Genomic DNA, 5559 nt, shown 5'->3' with positions numbered 1-5559 from the left:
CAATGAGGGCACTTCGTATTTTCACAAGCCCCAGATAATCAGAGCCTACTCATGATCAAAGTTAGAATTGAAACCCCTCCCTCCCATCTCAAATATACCTATCCGAAGATGAGCAAGGTTCCAGTTATCATTGCAAGGGAACTTACTTCTCAAAAGAAGAGCAGTTACTTGATGTGCTGAGGAAGCATAAGAAGGAATTGGGTGGAGTTTGGAAGACATAGTAGGCATCAAACCTCAAGTATGTGAGCACAGAATATTTTTGGAAGAGGGAGCAAGACCTGTCCGTTAACCCCAAAGAAGATTGAATCCCACTATCTTGGAAGTTGTCAAAAAGGAAGTGACCAGACTATTGGAAGCAGGTATCATATATCCCATTTCAGACAAGTGGTGCCCAAGAAGTCTGGAGTCACTACAGTGAAGAATGAGCATGGAGAGCTCATAGCAACTAGAGTTCAGAATGCTTGGAGAGTCTGCATTGATTACAGCGTCTCAACCAAGCTACCCGTAAGGATCACTACCCACTTCCATTCATTGATCAAATGCTGGATTGCCTGTCAGGTAAATCAATTATTGCTTTTTAGATGGTTACACAGGTTATTTCTAGATTCATATAGCTCCTGAGGATCAGGAAAAGACTACTTTTATATGTCCTTTTGGGACTTATGCTTACAAGAGAATGCCCTTTGCTTGTGCAATGCACCAGCTACTTTCAAAGGTGCATGATGAGTCTTTTCTCTATCTTATTGAGGACTGTATGGAAGTTTTTATGGACGATTTTAGCGTTTATGGTGATTCTTTTAGCCTTTGCTTAGATGGATTATCTAGAGTATTAGATAGATGTGTTATACAAACCTTGTATTAAATTTCGAAAAATGTCACTTTATGGTAAAACAAGGGATTGTATTAGGACATGTGGTATCTAATAATGGCATTTCTGTAGACCCAGCAAAGGTGAATGTTATTTCTAGTTACCTTACCCCTCTTCTGTAGGAAAGTCCGTTCATTCCTTGGCCATGCAGGTTTTTACAGGAGATTTATTAAGGACTTTAGTAAGGTCGCACTTCCCTTATCCAGATTACTGCAGAAGGATATTGAGTTCGAGTTCAGTGAGGATTGCAAACAAGCGTTCGATAAGCTGAAGACTGCTCTGACTCAAGCTCCAATTATGAGAGGACCAGACTGGAGCCAGCCGTTTGAAATCATGTGTGATGCTTCCAACCATGCAGTAGGAGCAGCACTGCTCAGCGTGAAGGTAAGGATCCTTTCGTTATCGCTTATGCGTCTAAGACTTTAGACACTGCCCAGTCCAACTATACTACTACTGAGAAAGAGCTTTTGCTATTGTTTTTGCTCTGGATAAATTCTGAGCTTATTTACTTGGTACTAGAGTAGTAGTGTATTCGGACCATGCAGCTTTAAAGTATTATTAGCTAAAAAGATCCAAACCAAGACTTATACGTTGGATACTGCTGTTACAAGAATTTGATTTAGAAATAAAGGATAGGAGTGGTAATCAAATTTAGTGACAGACCACTTGAGTCGCCTTGAGCATATTAAGGATAATTCTACTCCTATAGATGATAATTTTCCTTTTGATAACCTGCAAGCAGTATCTGAGGTAGTCCCTTGGTATGCACCTGTTGCTAATTATTTAGTTAGCCGCACATTTCCTCCAAATTTTTCTAAGCATCAAAGAGGCAAGCTGAAAAGCGAGTCTAAATATTATATATGGAATGACCCATATTTATGGAGATGTGGCGCTGATCAGTAATTAGACATTTTGTACCTCAATCAGAATTCCAGTCCATTTTAGAGGCCTGTCACTCATCTGTGAGTGGAGGCATTTTGGTCCTCAAAGGACAGCTAAAAAGATCTTAGACTGTGGATTCTGGTGGCCTACTCTTTTTAGAGACGCTGTTGAGTTTTGTAAATCTTGTCTCCCATGCCAGAAATTTGGTAATATATCCAGGAGGGATGAAATGCCTCAACAAATTATGCATTTCTGTGAAATTTTTGATGTTTGGGGCATTGACTTCATGGGTCCATTCCAAACTCTAATGGATATTTTTATATATTGTTAGCTGTGGATTATATTTCCAAATGGGTGGAAGCAATTCCTACCCGCATTGATGATGCTAACACTGTTGTTTCTTTTGTGAGAAACCATATTATATGTCGCTTCGGATCACCACGAGCAATCGTGAGTGATCAAGGCACCCATTTTTGTAACAGGAGACTAACAGGATTAATGAAGAAGCATGAGATAATTCATAAAGTTGCAACAGCTTACCATCCCCAAACTAATGGCAAGCTGAAGTGTCAAATAGAGAAATTAAGCGTATCTTGCAAAAGATAGTAAAGCCTCATAGAAAAGACTGGAGCACCAGGCTACAAGATGCACTCTGGGCATATAGAACAGCATATAAGACACCCATTGGGATGAGTCCTTTCCGTTGGTTTATGGAAAAGCTTGTCATCTCCCAGTTGAAGTAGAACACAAAGCCTTTTGGGCAGTTAAGGAGTGCAACATGAGAATTGAGAAAGCCGGAGCTGAAAGGAAGTTGCAACTACAGGAACTGGAGAGCCTTCGCCTAGAAGCTATGAAAACTCCAGAATATACAAGGAAAAGATGAAGGCTGTACATGATCAAAACATCAAGAAGAAAGAGTTCCAACCTGGGGATTTAGTTCTCTTTTACAAATCTCGACTAAGGCTCATGCTAGGTAAGTTGAGATCAAGATGGAAAGGTCCATACAGAGTAGAGAAGGCCGAACCGTACGGAGTTTATCACCTAAGCCATCCTTCAAGCTCTGAACTTATTAAGGTTAATGGACAATGCCTGAAGCTATACCATGGCGAGAAGGTACAGAGAAACAAGGAGCTTGAGATCTTCCTCTTGGAAGATCCTCACATAGCAGAGGATTGAGCTAGTGGAGCGTCCAACTTACGGACGTTAAAGCAAAGTGCCAGGTGGGAGACAACCCACCATGGTATGATCGTTCTTTTTTTATTTTTAGTTTTTTCTATTCAATAACTCTTCTCTTTCTTAGTACTTTCATGCATCTGCATTTACATGTTTTTAATTTAAAAAAAAAATTTCACCTACGCGACGCGATCGCATCAGCGACGCGTCCGCGTCACAGGGAGAATAAAGAAAAATAAAAATGAATAGAAAGTCACGCTAGAGTGTGGCTGGAGGCGTGCCAATGGCACAAATCAACCCACGCGACCGAGTCGCTGACGCATTCGCGTCGCATGAGAATCATGGCCTCCCACGCGACCGCATGCCCATGCGGCCGCGTGCCCTAAGTTTTCGACGTAAAAGGGTGCACAATGAAATATTGTGCGAGAGTGATGCTGGATTGGTGCTGGAAGCACAATCCTTATTACACGACCGCGTCGCTGACGCAGCCGCGTCATCTATTTTCTGGTGCACACTCATGCGATCGCGTGACCCATGCGATCGCGCCACCCCAATTTTGGCAAATAAATTAATTTGAACAGAGAGTTGTGCTGGTGCGAGGCTGCACTCGCGCCAGACGCATAACATGGGTCACGCGACCGCGTGACCGACGCGATCGCGTCACCATACTTGAAGCGCATCCACGCAAACGCGTGCCCCACGCGGCCGCGTCGCGTGCGCCGCACAGCTCAACCTAAATTGCCAAATTATCTTATCTTTCTCTCCTCCAAATCCTAGTTTTTCTTTCCCTTCCTTATTTCTTCCTTCCCCCTTCCCCCTTCTATCTCACCTTTCACTCTCTATCTCTCTCACCTCCATTAACAAGGTTTTATTTTCTTCTTCCCTCCTTTTTCTATCATCCTTATTATTTTATATGTATCTTCTTTTCTCTTCTTTTTCTTTTCATTATTCATATTTTCTTTCTTTTTCTTTTCCCTTTTACATGGTGTTAGAAATATTTTGAGTCATTATCCCTCATTATCTACTTGCAGATTGTTGCAAATTGTTTGACAATTATTTTTATTCTATTTAAGGGATTGCTTGCATGTTCACCTTTATATTTTCTATACCTTATTCATCATGCATGCTATGTGTTTGTGAAAAAGCTCAAATGGCATTATGCACTTCTCTATGTTGTTATACTATTCAATGCTTGCTTTTCACAACTTCCCTTTACCATTGTATTAATTGAATTTAATTGTCAATACAAACGTGATGGTTTGTTACAAAGTATTGCTTGGTCTATGCTACTCATGCCCTTTGTCGGCATGCCAATAAACACCTTGCAGTCACTTGTCTTTCTATGCACTAGCTATTTTCCATTGTTGGCTTTTCACATGTACTCGAGAGCATGTGTTAATGTCATCTACATCCTAATGTGCACCCATCACCACTCTTCCGTTCTCTTCCTTGCTATATATCTATTTGAATTTAATTTACTTTCTCCTCTCTTTTCAGGATGGCCACCAAGAAAGGAAAGGAGAAAGCGACTCCTAAACCCCCAGCAAGAAAAGGCACTAAAAGAGCATTAGTGGCAGAGCCTTCTTCAACCGCAGTCAAGCCCCAACAAAAAGAGTTAAGAGGATAATAAAGGTTGATGAGAAAGAGAAAGCCCTTCCAGCAAAGGACACTGCGTGATTTCCCAATCGCTACTGTGAGCAGATGTTCCCTATCCTGGCAGAAAGGAACTATAACAATGAATACCTTCTTATCCTCCCACCAATATTGCTTTCTTTGTTGAGCCGCAAATTGAACGAAGACAATTGGGTTTTCTACGGAGACAGCCAAGGAAGGTCAATCTTTCTTGGGTAGTTGAGTTCTACTCTAACTTCTACATGCCAACCCTGCAGTCTGTTTATGTCCGGCAGAAACAAGTCCCTATCACAAAAGAGGCCATTCAGCAAGCTCTGAGTCTTCCCCCTATTCCAGAAGGAATGGACACCTTCCAAGAAGCCACACTTAAGTGCCAGAGGTACCAATTTGACTGGGACTCCGTTCTCGGAGTTATCGCATTACCTGGCAGCCGTTGGATCTACGGATACCACCGTACCCGCCCTAAGGGAATCTTGGCTTCAGCACTTACCTTGGAGGCTCGCGTCTGGGCACAGATCATGTCCCATTACGTCTTTCCGAGCACTCATGAGTCCTCCTTCACTGTGGACATGGCTGTTCTACTATGGTGCATCCTTACAGACCAACCTTTGCATCTCTCAAGACATATCCGGAATGCTATGGGACACGTACAAATTGCGGGCAACTTACCTTTCCCCGCCTTGGTCTCAGATCTTGTCTCAGCAGCCAGAGTCTCCTACAGAGCTGGGGACACCAAAGCCGTGCTTCCTTGGGATGATCAGTATGTCCCTAACGGGAAATACCTCATACTCCCAACAGCCACTACAAGTCTTCCTACTACTACAGTTGAAGATAATCCTTCTTCAACACCACAAGCACCTACAACTGATGCATTGCTCCAGCAGATAATCGAAAGGTTGGATCGACAAGAACAGAAAGCAAAGTTGAGAGAGCGCCGTAACGAGCGTTGATTCAAACACCTCAAGGAGCTACTCAAGGGACACTTCAGGGACTCAGATACCCTG

Source organism: Arachis hypogaea, chromosome 11, assembly GCF_003086295.3.
Source record: "Arachis hypogaea cultivar Tifrunner chromosome 11, arahy.Tifrunner.gnm2.J5K5, whole genome shotgun sequence".
Taxonomy (NCBI): Eukaryota; Viridiplantae; Streptophyta; class Magnoliopsida; order Fabales; family Fabaceae; genus Arachis; species Arachis hypogaea.
Note: the sequence above shows the minus strand (reverse complement) of the source record.